This window comes from Schistocerca piceifrons, chromosome X, assembly GCF_021461385.2.
Source record: "Schistocerca piceifrons isolate TAMUIC-IGC-003096 chromosome X, iqSchPice1.1, whole genome shotgun sequence".
Lineage (NCBI taxonomy): Eukaryota > Metazoa > Arthropoda > Insecta > Orthoptera > Acrididae > Schistocerca > Schistocerca piceifrons.
Genome location: NC_060149.1, coordinates 892,721,955 through 892,745,713, shown reverse-complemented (window position 1 = coordinate 892,745,713; position 23,759 = coordinate 892,721,955). Strand labels below are relative to the sequence as shown.

At 42.7% G+C, this 23,759-nt stretch overlaps 1 protein-coding gene across 3 annotated transcripts in view; it reads left to right on the top strand.

The window, feature by feature from the left end:
- Nucleotides 1-23,759, top strand: part of LOC124721349 (N-fatty-acyl-amino acid synthase/hydrolase PM20D1-like) — a 266,153-nt gene that overhangs the window by 961 nt on the left and 241,433 nt on the right. The gene's annotated exons all lie outside the window — the stretch shown is intronic.

The window sequence follows — 23,759 nt, the reverse complement described above, 5'->3', positions numbered from 1 at the left end:
TGTATTTGCTTCTCGTTTTCTGTGGTGTTATAAATTAGAACTGATTTGGAGCAGCATCTCATGTTTCATTCCGACAAATTTCTCAATAACTGTAGAGAGCAAATTGTTTCAGCCTTGTAATTTTGTCAGTTCTTTCCCGTATTAGTATTAATTTTACGCGACATAATTATCCTCGTGCACCTATTCCACCTGCTACACAATTTTTTTGCTTAAATATTTCTTTTATTACCAGTGCCACGGTATTGAGTAGTTAGGACCGGAATGGACTGCACCAAAATTATATTAATATACTTAACAATACATCACTAAAACGAATATTAAAAGTACAATAACAGTGTTGCTGATGGTCTCGTAGCACCAAATTTTAAGTTAGACTGCATCCACATCCTTAATCTTTAAGTTAGACTGCATCCACATCCTTAATCTTTAAGTTAGACTGCATCCACATCCTTAATCTTTAAGTTAGACTGCATCTACATCCTTAATCTGCAAACCACTATGAAGTGCATGACAGAGTACTCCCCATTCTACCGTTTACTATCATTTCTTCCTGTTTCATTCACGTATGGAGCATGGGAAAGATGATTGTTTAAATAGCTCTATGAGTGCTGTAATTAATCTAGACTTGTCCACATGATCCCTATAAGAGGGGTTGTAGTATATTCCTAGAATCGTCAATTAAAGATGTTTCTTGAATCTTTGTAAGTATGCTATATTGACATAGTTTGCATCCATCTCCCAAGTGTCTACCAGTTCAAGTTTCTTGCACATCTCTGTGACACACAATCATGGGCAAAACAAACCTGTGACTGTTTATGCTGCCCTTCTCTGTATATATACAGTATTCGCCATAAGGCCTATTAGGTCATAATTCTGTAACTAGGAAAAAAAAGTGATAGAGTATAGTGGATGTTACTGTAAGTCACTCAGCATTTTTGCTTTAAACAGGTCTGTAGGTAGGGACTGAACACTATTTGGCATTGGCACTAAACATTTTTGTAGCCACCTGCTGGGAATTATCTTGTGTTTTGCTCAGTTGATTTCTTGACCTGTCTAGGTTGTCCTAATTCCCAGTGCCCAGTGTTGTATATGTGAATTTGATATTTCTTGCTGTGCTTCATTAGAATGAGGCAGTCAAACACACTCTGAGGAGGAGTGATCCTCAGTGCTGTCTTTCTATAGCAGCAGCACATTCCTGCATCTTCCAGGGTGGCCCTGTAGCTGCAATCCATAACCAGATGAGGCTGCAGAATAAAGTACAGTAGATTGTTTGTAGGCATTGTTCTGTTACAGTGCATTATAATTTCCTCAGAAGGTGGTACTGTTCTGTTTCAATGCATTTTAAATTCGTTGGAAGGTAGAGGAATTGTGAAGACTTGATGTTCTCATCTGTGGTGTACCCTTTCCAAGTTGTTACAGTCGCAGAAGACACCGAGAGGTTTAACGACTCCAACATTACCTATTGTCACAAACTACACTTCATGGTCAGTGGTTTTATTTATTTTCACTATATTTTAATTAAACCACTCATTGGCCTCACTGAACAGAACATCTGCTTGTTATAGAGCCTGCATGTTACTGTTCCACAGTCAGATACTGTTGTCGCCTACAAACTGTAGAATTTGTCAGTTTGAACATAAACCATTAACAAATATTACAAATGGAGACAATAGTGTGGATACCTGCAGCACATTGTGTTGCAATTTCTCATGGACTTCACCTTGATGTGTAACTTGATATCTGTTAGATTGGAGTCAAGGGTTGCTATGGTAGCTGTCCCAATTCTCTAGGATTTTAATTTAGTAAGCAGGATTATGCATGATGCAATCAAGTGTCTTACAAAATCACAAAGTAGCAGTTCTGCAGACACTTGTTCTTCAAAAGCTTCATTTATCTTTGTTCATAGGCCACAGATTGTAGTTGTCTCAAATGTGCTCTTCCCAAACTGTATTGTGCCTCATGAAAGAGGTTATTGTCTTCAGAATAAGGTAGAAGTTGGTGTTTTGTTCTAAATTCTGTCACCTTAGTCAGCTAGCAAATAGAGACTTGGCTGAAAACAAAGTGTGACAGGGTAGTTGAGTTTGTGGCAACTATCAACCACTCAAACAGCACCTTTGTGCTTTTTGCTCTTTGGTTTAACTTCACTTTTGTTTTCTCATGCTGGCTGGTTCACATACTGTGTTCCTGTGTATTCGATATTTGTGACTAAAACTGTTTTGAATAAGTTAATGTGTGTTGGTGCTACTATTCCCTCATATACAACGATGGGGTTGAAGTTACCACAAGTTGTTCACATCAGTACTGATATAACGTGAAGATGCTTATGAAGCAATAGAGAACAAATTAACATTTAATGATTTACCTTCTTACTGTATGTTGTAATGTACCCACTTATTCACGCCTTGCAAGTTTGAAAATACTATTCATATGTTAAGATTAATAATTTATTTTGAATCAAACATTTCAATGCCATTATAATCTTTTTGCAATGCGCTGATGGAGAAAAACCTTTTTTTTCTTTTCTTTTTTTTTTTTTTTTTTTTAAATGCAGGATGTGTGCAGTGTAGCACAGAAAATCTTGACTTTTTTGTTATAATTGAAACTGTACTTATTGAGCCATAAATTATTTGTTGTACATGAGGCACAGTATGATATAGAACAGGTCAGCATATTCTGTTAAGTTTTCACACAATCATGTATCTCACTACATGTTATAGTGGTCTTCAGTCTGAAGAATTGTTTGATTGAGCTGTTCATGCTGGTCTGTCTGGTGAAAGCCTCTTCATCACTGCATACCTACTGCTACCTCCTTACTGTTTTCAAACCTTGGTCTCCATTAACAGTTTTTACATCGAACACTTCCTTCCATTGTCAAACTGGCGATTCCTTGATGCTTCGGGATGTGTCCTGTAAATTGATCTCTTCTTTTAGTCAAGTGTTTTAGGTTCACATGGAAGGTGATAGTTTAGTAGTGAGTAAGCAAAGTAACAAATTGGTCTGTAGTGTAGCTATATATCTACCCTCACTCCATGTGTAAAACAATATTTATTTAAAGAAAACTCCAAAGTAAATTCAAGAAAACAATTTTATATTGTAGGCAAATCTTTTTTTACTATTTTGGCGTATATACGAGGGTCACTCCAAAAGAAATGCACCCTATTTTTGTAAAAATACAGTTTTCATTCTGCATGTGTGGAAGTTTTACCATGTGTTGATACATCCTTCCCACGTATTTTCAAACTTAGTTCAACCTGTGCCCGTGAGTGGCGCCATCACAGCATGTCTTCAAGATGGCTGCTACACTTGACGTTTGTCAGAAGCAACGTGCTGTCATAGAATTCCTGTGCTGTGAAAACGAGACAGTGGGAAACATCCACAAGAGTTTGAAAAAGGTGTGTGGAGATGCTGCTGTCGATTGCAGTACAGTTAGTCGGTGGGCAAGCAGGTTACGTGATGAAAGCAGGCACTGCAATATTGAGGATTGTCCTAGCAGCGGCAGGCCCCGTACTGCACACACTCCAGACAATGTGCAGTGTTAACGAATTGGTGACTACTGACAGACGCATCACAGTGAACGAATTGTCACGCTATGTTGGGATAGGGGAAGGAAGTGTTTGCAGAATACTGAAAGTGTTGGCGTTAAAAAAGGTTTGTGCCAGGTGGGTTCCCAGGATGTTGACAGTGGCTCACAAGGAAACAAGAAAAATGGTATGCAGCGAACTTTTGGAACAGTACGAGAATGGTGGAGATGAATTTCTTGGAGGAATTGTGACAGGTGATGAAACATGGCTCCATCATTTTTCACCAGAGACGAAGAGGCAATCAGTGGAGTGGCATCATGCTGCAAATTCACCCAAGAAAAGAAAAATTCAAAACCACACCCTCTGCTGGAAAAGTTATGGCTACGGTGTTTTTCGATTCCGAAGGACTCTTGCTTGTGGACATCATGCCAAGTGGAACCACCATAAATTCATGCACATATGATGACACTGAAGAAACTTCAAGTTCGACTGAATTGTGTTCGACCACATCGGCAAAAGTAGGATGTTTTGCTGTTGCATGACTATGACGGCCACATGTCAGTCAAAACACCATGGAAGCGATCACAAAACTCTGATGGACAACACTGAAACACCCGCCTTACAGTCCTGACCTGACTCCATGTGACTATCATCTCCTTGGGAAACTGAAAGACTATCTGCGTGGAACAAGGTGTGAAGATGATGACACTCCTGTGCACGCTGCCAAACAGTGGCTCCAACAGGTTGGTCCAGGATTTACCGTACGGGTATTCAGGCGCTGGTTCCAAGATGGCGTAAGGCAGTTGAGAGGGATGGAAATTATGTGGAGAAATGAAAATATTGCTCCTAAAGAATGTATCTACACACTGTGAAACTTTCAAATATGTAGAATAATAGATGATTTTTTTTAAAAAAAACAGTGTACATTTCTTTTGGAGTGACCCTCGTATCCTACATTAACTATGAAAAGTGCCAGGACAGCCACTGTGTAACACTTATGCTGGAATGAAAAGATCACAACCATTTTTTTCCCTATTCTTGTCCTACTGGAACTGTAACTCATCTCTGATGGCTTTGTCAGCTGTAGCTGTAGAAAATTTGTTTCCTGAAATACCAACTGCACTGCTGATTCTATGTGGTTTTTGCCCTAGTGTCATCAAATTCTGTTACCTGCGTTAATATTTGGAAACCCCAAAGTACTTCATCTGTTATAAAGGAATGCTGGGCTTTTTGATGAGTTTCAGCTTGATTCACTATGTTCTCACTTAAAATCAGATTGCCAAATTTTCAGTCATGCATTGGCTACATACCAGTTAGTAGCAACACTGAATACTTTCGCCCAAAGCTAGGCCTCTCTTACATTTTCAAAATTAAACAACTGAGATGATGACTAATGACTGTGAGGCTTTTAGGAGGGCATGCAGAAGAGAAAAAAAGCAAGTTTGATTAGTGTACTTTAAATTTCAATATCAGCACACAAACAAAGCCCCATAAGCAGACATTTGAGAAGTAATTTCATTCTGTGGAAGTCATACTCACTCACTCCCTACAAAGTGTACATTGTTTGGAAATGACCGAGTCATAGGTTACAAAGTCATATAAGAACCTATAAAAATAAAATAATTTATGACAGTCATAGCTCACACACTAGTTGCTATGACCGAGCGAGGTGGCGCAGTGGTTAGCACACTGGACTCGCATTCGGGAGGACGACGGTTCAATCCCGTCTCCGGCCATCCTGATTTAGGTTTTCCGTGATTTCCCTAAATCGTTTCGGGCAAATGCCGGGATGGTTCCTTTGAAAGGGCACGGCCGATTTCCTTCCCAATCCTTCCCTAACCAGAGCTTGCACTCCGTCTCTAATGACCTCGTTGTCGACGGGACGTTAAATACTAACCACCACCACCACCACCACCACTAGTTGCTTTGGAATGCTGGATATAGAAACTGTTAGTGGGCAGTCGTGTAACCCACAACCTCTGGTGTAAATCGTGACAGTGAACTGTTGGGTGTGTGCCAATGTGTTGCATCAAATCTTTGCCGTAAGGTTAGGCAGCATGGAGACATGACTGAGTGGAATAAAGGAGCTTTTGTGTTTGAATGTGCCCGACCTCACCGTGAATCAAGTTTTCTAGTGTGTTGATGTGTCAACGCAAACTGTCCCAATCTCTTATCACGTATTACAATATGTCGGCTGTACAAACGGCTCAATGAGGCAATTAACCTGCAGTTGTGGAGTATGTGGTGGATGCACTCTTTTAGGTTGTTGTGAATGTGAACCAGAATGTTTGTTTTGACATTCTGCCTCGATGTTGAGCGCCCATAAACCCCAACACACACACTTGACATTCTGAATGATCAAATGTTACACTTTCACTGTATCTTCATTGTAAGTATGCTATAGAAACTCCCATCTTATAAGATAACAGGCATGTTAAATACACAGGACTGCAACCGTGTGTTCCTGGTTTAACAAACACTTAGGCGTCCTATCCCACCATGACTGGACCAGCATCACCAGGAAGTGTACTGAGCTGTGTGGAACACTGAATTGTACATAGCAGTCAATATCGTCACAATGTAGTTGTATTGGATCTAATCATCAGTGAGTGATTTTGTATGGCACACCAGAAGAAATTTGTCAGCTTTCTTTCTACCTAAATTGACACTACTTTAGAAGTTAGAAGCAGTGCTACTGCTAGAAGCATGACATGTCATGAGGTTGACAGGTTTTTTGTCTCGTGTACAGTGTAGTCATATTTCACGAGGGCTGCATCCAGGAAATTCCACTGCAGATCTCCGAGGTTAAGAGGTACTTACGTGTTGTGAATGCTTGTAGCAAAAAATATTTTTATTGACCCCAGAAATGCTGTTGTGTGTTCTTAAACATTACTATGAGAAAAATCACAATTATAATTTCTACAAGTGTTATGACTAATTCATACTAAGTAAAAATAATAGGTATGGGACAAATCACAATCACATTTACCCAGAGGACCAGAATGATGTAAACAACTTTAAACTTCTGGAACATTGGAAAGTATTCATTTCAGTTATTTTAGACTGGCATTCATAAATTCTTCTACTTTATAGAAATACTTCTTCTTAGATAGCATATTTTTACTTTTTATGAATCCTCTGTTCAACCTTAAGTGTGCATATAGCTTGTATAAAACAACTCGCGCCTTACAATTCTGTGTCCTTTACATAATCATTGACTAATTGTAGATACAACATTGGAATCGTGGGTATAATTTCAGTGGACGTATTTTTTAAAATATATAAATTTTCATGAATAATACACAGTTTTTGTGAATATAAATACAAGGCAGTGGCAGGATATTGAGTTCCTAGGTGTTTTGCGGTGGTGGTGGAGGAGGAGGAGTGAGAGAGAGAGAGAGAGAGAGAGAGAGAGAGAGAGAGAGAGATATATAAAAGTAAAATGTGATATGTGGGTATTGAGTATACAAGAGCAAAGTACGGTCATTTTAGCATTTTGATGTTACAGGATTTGCTTAATACGTTAAATGGATAGCACAAACTGCTCAGTCTATTTGCTTACTTTTTATGTATGTCTTATAGTGCGTCATATGTCCACACTTCAAGGAATTTAATGGTTATTTCATGGTCTTTAGGTACATTTCAAAATCTTACATAATCCATCATTGATTAAACTACAGTTGATATGTGAAAATTTTGTATACAATTTTGTCATTGTGCAAAGAAGGTTGTTTCTGTGTAAACAATATACTAGCTTGGAATTCACAATACAAATGGTGTTGTTGAGTTCCTTACACAGTGATTTGAATGCACTATTTGGTGTCAGCAAACATTACTGGTAAACCTTTTCGGATTGCTTTAGGGCAGATTATTGATAGATATAATAAACAAAAGTGAGCCAAATGTGGACTTTCATATTCTAAAGAACCTTGGATATGACTCATAGGATCAAGATGGATCTGTAGCTATTGACATCCCATTCACCCTTTTGAAAAAGAAAAACAGTTTTTCCAGCCTTGAAAATTTTAGGGAACTTGCCTGACAGCAAGGAGCAGTTTATTATTTCTGAAAAAGGGTAAGACCCCTGATGGCAGCTGTGTTTGAGAATGTGAGTAGATCAAGAAATAATGTTTTGAGGAATAACTCTGATTCTGAATGGAGAGAGGGTATTGGAGATCAATTTGGAAAGAAATTTTGTTGCCAATGTTTACAAAGTGCTTGTTAAATACTTAACACATTTAGGGTCAGAGAGAATACTATCCTCATTCTTAATGTATGTTACTGAGTGACCCTTGCTTTTCTTCCCAACTGTCTCATTGGTAACTTTCCACTTGCCTTTAGATATATTCTTAGAGTTGACTGTAAACTACCAGTTGCACAGTTTATTGACTTTGCAGATCACTTTGTGGAGGATTTATTTGCACATTCTTAAAAAGTCCTGAAGTAACTCTTTGTCTGTAGTCCTGCTATATACAAGTAACGGATTTGAATGTTTGAAAGACATTTGTATGACCAAAGTTAACCATTTCTTACTAGATTATTTGCATTGATGCTGTGTTGATCTAAACATGATTGGAAATGCTACATCATAACAGTACTTCATAGTATCCATCAATTCATCTACCTTACTTTCAGCATCACTGGCTCTGTAAAAATTCATGACCACAAGGAAAAAGAACTGTATTGGAAAATTTGTAGTCAGATGAGTAGGTACAGTGTTCCCACTGTCACTCAATAGATTTTGTGTATGTTCTGAGAAGTATCTATAACATTTGTTAGCAATTGCATATGAATTTTTTAAAATTTCCCTATGTATTTTTACCATAATTTTCTGCTCAGTAATTTCTCTCTTCCAGTCTGTTACATTGCTTTTCATTTGTTGAAATACATTGTAATGAATGAATAACAAAATAATTTTCTGAGAGTTGGATCACTTTGTTGTAAGGTGCGTGTATTTTTCTGAAAAGGGAAAGTAGTACATCACTGACTCATGGCACATCTATGAAGGCTCTCCTTCATGATTGTGTTTACAGAACATGATGTATGAATGAATGAATGAATGATTCCTATGTCAAATCTGCTTTTCATTTTCTTTTTTCTCTAATAGCCTCAACCACACTGATAGTCTTTATAATTAGGCATTTTTCTTTTTTTCTGTCTGATGAATTTAACTTTTCTTGGATTATGACTATCTGAAGTAGTGTTGCAGAAACCGCATAAAGGTGTCAAACTTTTCATTTGAAGAACTTGGTACATTTCTCCTTTCTTTTTTGTAGGACAAAAGTAAATTTATTTGTATTGTTATTACTCCTACATCTTATACTTTTCCCATTGTGAATAGTTGATTGGGTAAATGTGTAAGGGTAGTGAGCGCACTGTGATCCGAGAAGCTCACATCTGTTACTTCTACAATGCAGTTAAGATCGGTCACTACCTGATCAAGGCAGAAACTTATCTTTGTTGTTATCATGCCTTTCTCATGCGTGTTTACTGAGCTCATTAAATTTACAAACTGCAACTTTGTCAGATTTTATTAGTGAATCTGCGTTAAAATCTCCACAGTGTTATGTTTCTAGATCTGTTTTCACATAGTTTCTCCAAATACTTCTCTGAGTAAGCTGACCATGTCTCCACTTGGGGCATCTACAGAGGGGCCCAGAACAATGCAGACACACTTTGATAGTCAATATGACATACCACTGAAATTCTTGCATGGGGGAAGAATACTTTGTGTGTTCAAAGTGACCCGCCATAGCAGCCAAACAATGTCGATGCTGCTGAATTGTTGACCAAACTACAGCTGTCAGTGTTGCCAGGGTGATGGCCACACAAGGCATCTTGAGGGTTTCTCGTAGCTCATTCAATGTCGGCTTCTGTTGATAAACTTGATTTTTGAAAGTCCTCCATAGGTAGAAGTCGAGAGGTGTAAGTTCTGGAGACTGTAGTGGGCACTCAACAGCTTCTCTTTGACCTATAATCATCCAGTAGATTTTCATCCAGTTAGGCTCTGGCATCTCTGTGGCAGTGAAACAGAGCACAATCTTGTCGTAGGTAAAACCTTTCATTTCCAAACATTTCTCAGGTGGCAGATAAAATCGATGTTTGCAGCATATGAAGATACACCTCACAAGTACCTTCAAAGAAGACTGGGCCAATAAAACCATGCAGTGACAGACCGCACTGCACATTAACACCCAGTAGATTTATATGTCTGTCCATATGAATGTGAGAATTTTTAGGAGTCCGGTACACTACGATGTGGTGGTTTACAGTGTTATTAAGTTTTTGAATTGCGCCTCGTGAGACCATATAACCATCCCTGCAAACTGTTCGTCCTCGTGAAGCATGCCTTCAAACCACTCGCAGTACTCCATCCTTTGATCCAAGTTGTCCTCATTCACGGCATGCAGCAATCTTGGAATGTACACTTACCACTTTGCAACCCAGAATTCATCGTACGCTTCATTGGCTCATTGGCTTGCCATGCTTTCACGTGCACACTGCTTCACAGATTTTTGAGATGACCTAGTAAAATGTTGCAGCGCAGCTGTGCTGGAAGCTGAATTTGTTAATGTTTTTGGTCAGCCAGACCTTTCCTTATGCACATCCTGAACAGTACCGTCAGCTTCAAATTTAACCCAAATACAATAAATTTGTTGTACATGTTGGTGGCCAAGTTCCATACACAATACACCATTGCCGTTGTACCTCTATTGTGTTTTCATACTTCCAGTACCAGTTCAGTACAGCCTTATGTTGCTCAAACGACAATCTTACTTATTAGTAGCTGCACTGTCTTAAGCTGGAAAACGCATGGCAAGATCTGTTGAGGAAACAATGGACTACACTCCCATGCAAAATTGCAATGATATATCATTTTGTTCCAAAGATATTAACTGTCAGTGTATCTACATTTTTCTGGATCCCTCTGTATATACTGTTCAAACCTGTAATCATTGTAATCATTCTATGCCTCTGTCTGTCACAATTAAGAACAGGTTCACATCTAATATAATTTCTTAAGTTTTTCAAGCAACACCATTATTGGATTGTAGTGCAGTTTAATGAAGTTTTATCAAGCAGTGAGTCACAATGCATAATGAAACACTGAGATAGCAGCATGTGTTATCTGTTTGTGTTGTTGCAACAGTAAAGTTTGATGTCGGTGATTACATGATATCAGCCAGTTTCGCAAGTCTGATGTCATACCATTAATTTTAGTTTCCAGAGAAATGAAGATGTTTATGAAAATATTTTAAACAGTAACAAGCATTCAACACTGTGTGGCAACAGATTGTAAGACTTCTCTGTATAAGCATAAAAACAAACCTGTCCACAAAAAGACAACTGCCATTTTAATTTGAGGAACATAAGGTGGCTTTCTTGCAGGATTTTGACAAAGGCCCAACAAGAACTGTGTTGATTATCTTTAGGGTGATCTAGTGTTGGTAGTGTGCTTAAATTAAAAAGCAAAGACAAATGTTTATCATGTTAGAGGGAAAAATGGAAATAGAATCTGCCTTCAGCCTGTCAAGCTTCCTACATATTTTGGGTTTTGTGAAGGATAGGACCATACCCCATTAGGGAATGAACACGTGGTTAATAGTCAAAGGAACCTGATGCTGGTTAATTTTTCATATCCTCTTGGGACTTTATTAGTTGGCTGGGTTTGGGGTGCTGAACATCTAAGTTAGTAGTCACGTATTAGTTATTCCATATCCCTTGACAATTTTCAATTATCTAGTTACCCAACTGATTGTTATTCATAGTCATCCAATTGGTTGTTATTCACTGTCATGCAATGTATTACACTTGGAATCTGTCATTAAGTAACTAACTTAGTCAGTCTCTAGCAACAAACAGATACCTGTGAGAGATGTAACCAGTATAATCACTGAGTGGTACTAACTGCTCACACTAGCGTGAATATCTTACCCCACTATTCCCTTAACAAATTTGTGCTATGATAACCAGCTATGACATAAAATGCAGAACTGCTGTGCACAGACATTAGTTGTAATACTGATGACGTCTGCAGATACAACATTACAGTACTGTTTTGTTGTACCTAATGATAGTTGTATTTTGTTGCTCCCTGTCCTCACTATCCTATTCATGACATTTTATGCTTTTGAAGCTATTATAACTACGTGCCCAAGAATGTCCTAAAACAGTATCACTGATAAATAAAGCAGTATCTCTAGGGTATTTGTTGCCTTTTTACTGCTCGCTACATTCTGTTCTACAATTCAGTCTCTGTAGCCCCCCCTGCGGGTCCGGGGGTTAGAATAGGCCCGAGGTATTCCTGCCTGTCGTAAGAGGCAACTAAAAGGAGTCCCTCCCCCTCAAGGGGGTAGTTAGCGCCTGCGTCCGGAGACGGACGGTTCCACGACCTATATTTGCGGTCATTTTGGTTTTTCACTTCTTCTGGTTTCTTCCTTCCTTTGGTTGGTTCCTTTCTTTGTTCTTCTGCATCTCACTGTCTTTCTTACTCTTCTCCTTGCCTTCTTCTCCTTGCCTTCTCTGGTCTCCACCTCGGCGTTTGAGACAGTCTGTCCTTTCTCTCCCTCTCTCCCTTCTTCTTTCTTCCTCCCTGTGCGTGCCTGAAGGCCGACCCACGCGTTCGCACGCATAGCCGGTGACCGGGTAACGCGTAATTCTCCGCCCTGGGTAGACAAGTAAGGCACGCATGTACCCCCTGGTAAAGGCCAGGCCCAGGGAGGGGTGATTGCCTGAGCTGACACCTTCCGACCATGCCGATTGGTCCCACCGTCCATTTCTTGGGAGGTGTGACCTGAGGTGTAAACATTCACCTAAGGCGGGAGTGCCCTCTGAGAGGGTCCCCACAAGGAAGGAGCGCGCCATCGGAGACGCTGGCAGTCATGGGGGATTCCTCCGCAATGGATTTCTCTCCTTCTTCTCTCTCGACTTCTGCCCAAAAACGGAAACTTGACCAGCCACCAGTGGCAAAAGTACTACCGGCTGCCCCACAGTTCCTCGTAGTTTCTCGATCTGAGGACGGAAAGGATTTTTCCTCTGTCAACCCTTTCGTTATCCAGAAGGTCGTAGATGCCATAGCCGGATCTGTCAAGTCTTGTACCAGGTTGCGTAACGGTACCTTGTTACTAGAAACTGAGAGTGCCTTTCAGGCACAAAAACTGCTTCGGGCCACACTCCTGTACACGTTCCTTGTCCGGGTGGAGGTTCACCGCACTTTGAATTCGTCTCGTGGTGTGGTATATACTAGATCATTCGACGGATTGACTGATGAGGACATTCAGTCTTTCCTCGCTGAGCAGGGCGTGATGGCTGTCCATAGGGTCATGAAAAAGGTCAACAATGACCTTGTACCGACCCGGACACTTTTCGTGACCTTTGATAGTGTTCAGCTGCCGTTACGCATCAAAGCGGGCTACGAGGTTATTTCAGTTCGCCCCTATGTCCCGACACCTACGCGCTGCTACCAGTGTCAGCGTTTTAATCACACTCGCCAGTCTTGTTCCAATGCGGCTAAATGTGTCACTTGTGGCAGGGATGCCCATGAGGGTGACTGTCCACCTCCGTCTCCTCGTTGTGTGAACTGTCAGGGTGACCATGCAGCGTCCTCCCGCGACTGTCCCATCTACAAGGAAGAACGCTGTATACAGGAAATTCGGGTCAAGGAGAAAGTGTCCACCTCGGCTGCTCGCAAGCTATTTGCTAGTAGGAAGCCCACGCTGCTCCCAGTGGGGAAATACAGTACTGTCCTCGCCTCTCCTCGGACTACCAGGGAGGTGGCGACGCAGACATGCGATCTGACCTTCAGCACTACGGTCGTCCGTTCGGCCAGTGCTAAGATTGCCCGGTCGACGTCTCCTCTTCCTCCCGTCACCCCTCAGACACAAGCACCTTCATCAGCTTCTGCCAAGACGAAGACCCAGAAGTCAGATGCACGGGCCTTCAAGAAAGAACCGTCCCATGCAGACTTTCTATGTGCCTCGAACTCCAAGCCATCGACCAGTACTTCCCCTAAACGACCTTCCAAGAAGGCTCATAGGAAGCACAGTTCTCCTTCTTCGCCACGGCGCATTTCTTCTCCTGTGCCACCCAGCTGTTGCCGCCCCAGGCCGTCATCCGTTTCGCCTGGCCGCACCGCTGGTAGCCGAACATCTGGCCGTTCACCGGCAGGGGAAGCTCCCCTCCCGGCCATCTTAACAAGATGGCCGATGAACCTATAGAACCAATGGATGATGACTGTCCGCCTACTGATAGCGGCGGCAGTGCTCGCTCGAAGCCAGGCCCCCAGCGGCCTTCGAGGTGACCCGTTCTTGCGTTTTCTTTTTCTTCTCACGATGGCACTTATTCACTGGAATATTCGCAGCATTCGCTCCAACCGAGAGGACTTAAAGTTGCTGCTCCGCTTGCACCTTCCGCTCGTCGTAGCCCTCCAGGAAACGAAGCTACGCCTTGGCACACTACACCTCTGTGCATTTTGACCTACCCCCTGTGGCAGGTATTCCGGCACATGGAGCGGTTATGTTGTTGGTCCGGGATGATATTTACTACGATCCCATCACATTGCACACTGGCCTGCAGGCAGTTGCCATCCGAATTACTCTCCCCACTTTTACATTTTCCATTTGTACCGTTCACACTCCATCGTCGTCTGCCATTACCAGGGCAGACATGATGCAAATTATTGCTCAGCTACCTGCACCATTTTTGTTAACTGGAGACTTCAATGCCCACCATCCCCTTTGGGGCTCTCCAGCATCCTGCCCGAGGGGCTCCCTGTTAGCAGACCTTTTCAACCAGCTCAATCTTGTCTGCCTCAACACTGGCGCCCCTAATTTTCTTTCGGACACATCTCACACCTATTCCCATTTAGACCTCTCAATATGTACTACCCAACTTCCACGCCGGTTTAAGTGGTATGCACTTTCTGATACATATTCGAGCAACCACTTCCCGTGTCTTATACATCTCCTGTATCATACCCCCTTTCCTTGCTCAACTAGTTGGAACATCTCCAAAGCAGACTGGGGGCTCTTCTTTTCCAAGGCGACCTTTCAGGATCAAACCTTCACAAGCTGCAATTGTCAGGTCGCACACCTCACGGACGTCATTCTCACTGCTGCTGAATATTCCATCCCTCACACTACTTCTTCTCCACGTCGCGTACCGGTCCCCTGGTGGACCGCAGCATGTAGAGATGCTTTATGTGCTCGTCGACGTGCTTTACGCACCTTTCAACGCTACCCTACAGTGGCGAATTGTATCAATTATAAACGATTACGTGCGCAGTGTCGTCGTATTATTAGAGAAAGCAAGAAGGCCAGCTGGGCTGCTTTCACAAGCACCTTCAACAGTTTTACTCCTTCTTCTGTTGTATGGGGTAGCCTGCGCCGGCTATCTGGCACTAAGGTCCACTCACCAGTTTCTGGCTTGACGGTCGCGAATGACGTCCTTGTGGCCCCTGAGGATGTCTCCAATGCCTTTGGCCGCTTTTTCGCAGAGGTTTCGAGCTCCGCTCATTACGACCCTGCCTTCCTCCCCCGTAAACAGGCAGAGGAGGCTAGGCCACCCAACTTCCTCTCCTCGAATCGTGAAAGTTATAATGCCCCATTCACCATGCGGGAACTCGAAAATGCACTTGCCCTGTCACGGTCCTCCAATCCAGGGCCTGATTCTATACATATTCAGATGCTGAAGAACCTTTCTCCTGCGTGTAAAGGTTTCCGTCTTTGTACTTATAATCGCATCTGGATTGAGGGACATGTCCCCGCATGCTGGCACGAGTCTATTGTTGTACGGATTCCTAAGCCGGGGAAGGACAAGCACTTGCCTTCCAGTTATCGACCCATCTCGCTTACCAGCTGTGTCTGTAAGGTGATGGAGCGAATGGTTAACTCTTGTTTGGTTTGGCTGCTTGAATCTCGACGCCTACTTACCAATGTACAACGTGGATTTCGTAGGCGCCGCTCTGCTGTTGACCATCTGGTTACCTTGTCGACCTTCATTATGAATAACTTCTTGCGGAAGTGCCCGACCGCGGCTGTGTTCTTTGATTTGGAGAAGGCTTACGACACTTGTTGGAGGTCGGGCATTCTCTGCACCATGCATACATGGGGCCTTCGCGGTCGCCTCCCTCTTTTTATTGGTTCCTTTTTAATGGATCGACAGTTGAGGGTACGTGTGGGTTCTGTCCTGTCAGACATCTTTCGCCAGGAGAATGGGGTGCCACAGAGCTCAGTTTTGAGCATCGCTCTCTTCGCCATAGCGATCAATCCAATAATGGATTGCCTCCCAGCTGATGTATCAGGCTCCCTTTTCGTGGACGATTTTACGATCTATTGCAGCGCGCAGCATACATGTTTCCTGGAGCGCTGTCTTCAGCGTTCTCTTGACTGTCTTTACTCCTGGAGTGTCGCCAGTGGCTTCCGTTTTTCTACCGAGAAGACGGTCTGTATTAACTTCTGGCGCTACAAAGAGTTTCTCCCACCGTCTTTACGACTCGGTCCCGTTGCTCTCCCATTCTTGGAGACAACAAAAGTTTTAGGTCTTACATTTGACAGGAAACTTAGCTGGTCTCCACATGTGTCATATTTGGCTGCCCGTTGTACCCGTTCTGTAAATGTCCTCCGTGTTCTCAGTGGTATGTCGTGGGGAGCGGATCGAACCGTCCTACTTCGCCTATATCGGCGATTGTCCGCTCTAATCTGGATTATGGGAGCTTCGTATACTCCTCTGCACGGCCGTCCATCTTACACCGCCTCAACTCCATACAACATAGGGGTTTACGTCTTGCGATCGGAGTGTTTTATACTAGTCCCGTCGAGAGTCCTCATGCTGACGCTGGTGAATTGCCACTCACCTACCGGCACGATATACTGCTTTGTCGGTATGCCTGTCGGCTACTGTCAATGCCTGACCACCCGTCTTATCGTTCCTTTTTTGACGACTCTGTCGACCATCAATACGGGTTGTATGTCTCTGCCCTGCTACCCCCTGGAGTTCGCTTTCGTCGCCTCCTTCACCACTTTGATTTTTCACTCCCTGCAACCTTTAGAGTGGGCGAGAGCCTCACGCCACCTTGGCTCCAGGCTCAGGTTCGCGTTCACCTTGACCTCAGCTCGCTCCCAAAGGAAGTTACCCCCAGTTCGGTCTACCACTTCCGTTTTGTCGAACTTTGTGCGAAGTTCATTAATATGACCTTCATTTATACAGATGGCTCTAAGACCAATGACGGGGTCGGGTGTTCTTTTATTGTCGGGGCACAAAGTTTCAAATACCGGCTCCATGGCCATTGTTCGGTTTTCACAGCTGAGCTCTTTGCCCTCTACCTGGCTGTTCTTTACATCTGCCGCCTCCGACATTCTGCTTATGTCATCTGCTCCGATTCCCTGAGCGCCATTCAGAGCCTCTGTGATCTGTATCCGGTTCACCCTTTCGTGCACCGGATCCAACGCTCTCTTCAGCAGCTGGTGGACGACGGTTCTCCGGTTAGCTTTCTGTGGGTTCCTGGCCATGTCGGTATCCCTGGGAACGAAGCTGCAGATACCGTGGCCAAGGCTGCAGTCCTCCAGCCTCGGACAGCTTCTTGTTGTGTCCCTTCATCAGATTGTAGCAGGGTCATTTGTCGGCACATTTTATCGCTGTGGTATGCTGATTGGGCTGCACTTACGTGCAACAAGTTTCGGGGCTTGGAACCTCTTCCCGCGGCTTGGACGTCGTCCTCACGCCTTTCTCGGCGGGAGGAGGTCGTTTTGGCCCGGTTACGAATTGGACACTGCCGGTTCAGCCATCGCCATCTGCTGACGGCTGCGCCGGCGCCATTCTGCCCATGTGGGCAATTGCTGACGGTCCGCCACATTTTAACGTCCTGTCCGGATTTTAATACAATGCATCTTGATCTTGGCCTGCCATGTACTCTAGATGCCATTTTAGCGGATGACCCAGGAGCAGCTGCTCGCGTTCTTCGTTTTATCAACTTGACAAACGTGTCTAATGACATTTGATTATGCTATTTTTTTAATCCTATGCCTGTCAATCTGTCTTTTATTGTGTTTTCCCTTTTAGTTGCTGTTTTAAACTTGTGCCTCGCGGTGCATTCCTAACGTAGTCTGGGCGCTAATGACCATTGTAGTTGTGCGCCCTAAAACCACAAAAAAAAAAGATCTCTGTAGTAATTTTGCACATTGTGATTTGATGAGATTCAGTATATAGAGTTCCTTCAGTTATGCAAATATTGCAGGCCACTATGTGTCCTCAAAATGCCTATGATTTCTATCATCACAAATATATATTTGTGCTTACACATAACAGCTAGGTGCAGCTTTTGGTTAATAGCATTACCCTTTGATTCCCCTTGGCTGTACCTGTGCTAGTATGAGCTAAGGCCATAGAACAACCAGGTGGAATAATGCAGTGATTAAGGCAATGCGTGTCTCTTTGAAAAGAGTAGGGGTCAAAATGCTGATCACTTATTCTGAACCGAGCGAGGTGGCGCAGTGGTTAGACACTGGACTCTCATTCGGGAGGACGACGGTTCAATCCCGCGTCCGGCCATCCTGATTTAGGTTTTCCATGATTTCCCTAAATCACTCCAGGCAAATGCCGGGACGGTTCCTCTGAAAGGGCACGGCCGTCTTCCTTCCCCATCCTTCCCTAATCCGACGACACCGATGACCACGCTAGCTGGTCTCCTTCCCCAAACAACCAAACCAACCAACTTATTCTGATTTAGGTTGCCCATGGTTTCCTTAAAACACTAGCCAAATGCCAAGTTCTCACCTAAAGATTGCCATAGTGCGTACATTCCTCCATCCTCCTCCAGTTGAGTTAGTACTCCATTCCTAACTGCACAAGCAATAAAAATTATTTTAAATTTGCTATTCCTGGCACTGGCTTCCTTAAATACCTCCTACACATTTCAGAAATTTGCTACACATATTTCTGAATTGCATGATTCATCTTTTATTTAATGATACTTTAGGTAGTGGATTGTTTGCATGAGTATTATCTCAATGGGGCATACAGAGCATTCAGCACATTCGTCTATTCTATATGCAAACACATCTTAGAATATATTCCTAAGTTTCATGTTTTCTTTTAATTTCTCTGTTGTAGATGTGATTTCAAGACATTACTTTGGCATAAATGTTATGGGCTAAGCTGTAGCTAATGTGCAAACAAATAATAGACATATATCTAATGTGTTTTTGTTATTTACTGTGATTAAATTCCTTCTCATTACAGACGCAATTTGATCTATTTTTCTTTGTGTGTGTGTGTGTGTGTGTGTGTGTGTGTGTGTGTGTGTGTGTGTGTGTGTGTGTGTGTGTACACATGTGCGGATGGATATGTGTGTGTATGCGAGTGTATACCTGTCCTTTCCCCCCCCCTAAGGTAAGTCTTTCCGCTCCCGGGATTGGAATGACTCCTTACCCTCTCCCTTAAAACCAACATCCTTTCGTCTTTCCCTCTCCTTCCCTCTTTCCTGATGAAGCAGCCGTTGGTTGCGAAAGCTAGAATTTTGTGTATATGTTTGTGTTTTTTTTTATCACAGGAGAACTTCTCTTAAAAATTTTCCACTATCATTTTAATATTATTCTTTTGTGACAAACTCTTGTGAGTTCAGACAAACTTACGAGTATCTGTATTCTAAACCTTTGTGTATATTTAATATTTTTAATCGCTGCTACTCAATGCATCACTATGGCATATTGAAATCTGTTTGCTGCTCATTTTCGATGTTGAGATAGGTAACTTTTATTCCCCATGAGATGCAAAAAATTTCTTTCATACATTTAGAGCCAATTGTCTATGCACTGATAATCCTTAAAAACATTTTCAGTTTTGAGTGGAGACTGATGTACTTTTCTTGTGCAAAAAGATTGAAGTTACAACCAATATTATCTACCCAACCATAAACTACGAAAATGAGCTGTAGTGGTTTCTTCTGATTCCTGTGGCACATCCAAAGTTGCCTCTGTGTCTATTGACAATTCACCATAAGAAATGAAGTGCTACCTTCTGTTTACATGCTCACAAAATTTGCTAAATGGTCCATATGAACTTGCTGCTTTTGTTTTAGTTGGTGTGATATCGGATCAAATGCTTTGAAGAAGTCAAGGGGGATGGAGTTGTATTCTTATTCTTTTAAGATGATGTGTAAATATCTAAAGTTCTGTTAGTGGGATAAATGGTTTTGTGTTCAATGTGAATTGCCACATGGAAGGCTATCTTCAGCTGATAGGTCTCCTGTTTGAAGTTTGAAATGTTGTAGTTTCTGTTGCAGATAATAATAAGATGAGGTGGGTCAATTTTGCAACCAGTCTTAGTGGTATGTGTAAGTTCAGCTTCTTTCTAGTTGTTGGCTGCTTCCTCTTTTCTATCTAAGAAACCTATAAGAAGTTGTAGCTGACGCTGCAACTACGAGGGTGTCAATTATTATCCACAATTTAGTTACATTTTTATTTATTTTGGTAGTACCATCATTTTACGTTGATGAAGCATGCTTTCTTTATTCGTTGTTATATCTTTGTAATTTTCAAGCAGCTAGGTTAGTTTCGTTATCGCTGCCGTACTGTTAATCATGTCTGCTCTGCTGTCTATTTGCACCAAAGAAGAGCAACATTCAGTGATCCGTTTTTTGTGGTCGGAAGGTGTATCAGGGGCTCAAATTCTTTGAAGACTTTCGGTACAGAATGGGAAGAGTGTTTTGCCACAAAGGAGTGTCTATGAACAGATTGAAAAATTCCAAAATGGTCCCACAAGTGTTACGCACGATGAAGGAGCCGGCTGATCGCTTACCATCGCAAATGAAGAAACCATTGAGCATTCAAGTGAAATGAAACTTTTAGACAGATGATTAACTATTGACGAAGTGGCACATCATCTGCAAATTAGTCATGGTTCTGCCTACGAAACAATCATCCACAATAGACGTGGGTTTCATAAAGTTTGTGTAAGATGGGTCCCAAAACAACTCGCACAGTTGCATAAACAAACGCGCATCAGCAAAAAACATTTGGATCGTTATGGTAACAAAGGGGACAACTTCTTAGACAGGATCATTACTGGTCACGAAACATGGATCCATCATTACGAGACAGAGAGTAAACGGCAGAGTATGGAATGGAAACATCCAAATTTGCCATGCAAGAAAAAGACCCAACCCTCTGCAGGAAAACTGATGCTTACGGTTTTTTTTTGGATCCACGAGGTCCGGTACTGGAACATTTTGGGGAAAAGGGCACAATAATAAACAGTGTACATTACAGTGAGATGCTTACTGCGAGGCTAAAGCCTGCAATTTGAAGCAAACACTGAGGATTGCTGTCAAAAGTGTTATGTTATTGCATGACAATGCCTATCCGCATACTGCTGCCCACAGTACTGAAACGCTCCAGAAACTCAAATTTGAAGTCCTGGATCATCCTCCATATGGTCCCGATCTTGCCCCCTTCTGACTATCACTTGTTTGGTCCACTGAAACAGGCTTTAAGGGGCTTTCGATATGCCTCGGATGAAGCAGTGAAAGAAGCGGTGCATTCCTGGCTCGCAGCTCAACCAAGAACCTTCTTTTATGAGGGCATCAGGAAGCTTATACAATGATGGACCAAGTGCGTTGAAACGCAAGGAGACTATGTCGAAAAATGATGTTCTTGTAAGTTTCCTATTTGATTACAATAAAATTTTATAACTACTGTGCGGATAATAATTGACTCACCCTCGTATTTTAACTTCAGTTTCAATATGGATTGTGTTTATCCCTGCAGGTTGGGGTGAGGGTCCGGTATTTTAGTAATTTCAGTGGCTTCTTTATTTGAAAGTAATAGATTATGAATCCAGCGAAGAGCAGTACTTCTTAATTTTGATTTGTGAGGCTGTCTTAAATATTTTGGTGTTGAATTTGTGGTTTTCAATTTTCTACTCACTCTCGTACTGCTGCCACTGCAGCATGATCATTTCCACCAACCTCATTATGGAGGCTTTCAAAGGCTCTAAACTTTTTATCACCTTTGGTTCTGTGGAAGGTGATTTACCCTTAATTTTGTACTATTTTTATTCCACTTCATGTTTGTCTCACTGCAATTGATTTGGGTCTGCAGATGGTTCAATGTTAAGACTTGGGTACATATTTGCAATGAGATCAGTTCAACAAGTGAATGTTTTCATTATAAGGAGATTGGCTTTTAGAGGTGGAAATTCTACCACTACAGCTGCAATTAGTAATAAATAGGCATTTCATAGCAAAACAGCTGCTTAAGTTGTTGCTGATGTGATGTATGCTACCACATCATAATAGTATGTTGACTTCTGATACTCTTTCTGGTGTGGAAGTTTTCCATTATGTTGTCCACTCAGAGCCAAAACATTATGACCACCTACTTAACAGGATGTTGGTACACCTTTGGAATGCAATATAGCAGTGACCCTTCATGGCATAGATTCAACAAATCCTTGGTATGTTTCTAGAGACACACGCTACTAGATGTCTATGCAAAGGTCACATGATTCCCATAAATTATGGGCCGATGGTTATGGGCAAGGAGCTGTCACCCAGTAGCATCCCTGATGTGTTTCATCGGGTTCAGATCAGGTGAATTTTATGGGCACAACATCGTGAGTTCACTATCATATTTTTCAAACCTCTGCAGCACTATTCTGGTCTTGTGACACAGTCAATTATCCTGCTTTAAGGTGCCATCAACATTGAAGAAAACATCAAGCATGAAAGGGATATTGGTGCTTCACAGTAGTGTTCACGTAATCCACACACCCCAGGGAGCTCGCCACTCTTTATCGAGTTTGTGCTGGGCTACCACAGGGCCCCAGCATTTGCAGCATCTTTTTCTTCCATGCTACATGCCTATCGTCTTGCTATTTTTTCCTCCCTTCCCTTGGGGAACACATCAGGGGTGTTTCTGGGAATGTGTTCTGCATTTTCGGTAGCTGACATAAGAACAGTCTCACCACCATTTTTTGTTCCATTTTTCCTTTCTTCGTTCACCTTCTCTTATCCTTCCTCTGCTTCGGCGTTTGAGGCTCCTCTTTTACTTCTTCCTCCCTGTGCACTCCTGAGAGCCGGCCTATGCATCTGACACGTAACAGGTGGCTAGGTAATGCGTAATTCACAACCCCGGGTTGAAATGTAGGGTTCGCGTGTACCCCCTGGTACAGGCCAGGCCCAGGGAGGGGTGTGTACCTTAGCTGCTACCTTCCTAAATTGCTGATTGGTCCTTTGTCAGGTGTTGGGAGGTGTGAACAATCACATAAGGCGGGTGCGCCCCACTCTGAGGCGGCGTCCCCCCCCCCCCCCCCACCCCAGTTGGAAGGGGCGCACCATCAGCGACGCTGGCAGTCACGGGAATTATCTCGTAAGGAGCCAAACATCATCTTCTCAGTCTACGTCTACTAAATGTAAGCAGAATGAGGCTAACGATTCAAAGACCCTCCCAGCTGCACCACGGTTCCTTGTGGTTTCACGTATTGAAGACAGTCGGTCCTCTGCTATGGTAAATCTGTTTATTATTCAGAAAGGTGTTGATGCAGTTGCTAGCCCTGTGAAATCCTGCCCTCGTTTACAGAATGGCACTTTGCCTCTGGAGAAGACTTGTGATTCTGAAACACAACTGCTTGCCACTTCACTCCTCCACGGCTATCTCGTTCATGTCAATGCCCATCAAATGCTGAATTCTTCCCGTTGCGTTATTTACTCTAGGCTGCTCGATGGTCTGACTGAGGCAGAAATCCAGCCGTACCTCTCTGATCACGGTGTCGCTGCCGTCCATCAAGTGATGAAAAAGGTAGATGCATCCTTAGTGCCCCCACGCACCCTGTTCATCACCTTTGATAGAGTGGTGCTTCTGTCCACGATCAAAGCAGGCTATGAACTTATCACAGTCCAGCTGTACATTCTGAACCTGATGCACTGCCATCATTGTCATCATTTCAACTACACTCAGATGTCTTGTCGACACCTGGAAAAATGTGTAACCTGTGGTAGGGATGTGCAAGAGAGGGATTGTCAACCTCCTTCTCCCCACTGTATCAACTGAAATGCTACGTCTTCTCAAGTGTGTCCCATGTACCTTGATGAGTGGGCTGTCCAGGAGATCTGGGTAAAGTAAAAAGTAGTCACAAATGCTGCATTCTACCATCTGGTATCTACAGAACTGTTCGTGCTACATCTCGCTCCATGAAGGACATGGCCCCACAGACATTTGACCTTAAATTCAGTACTGTGTGTGT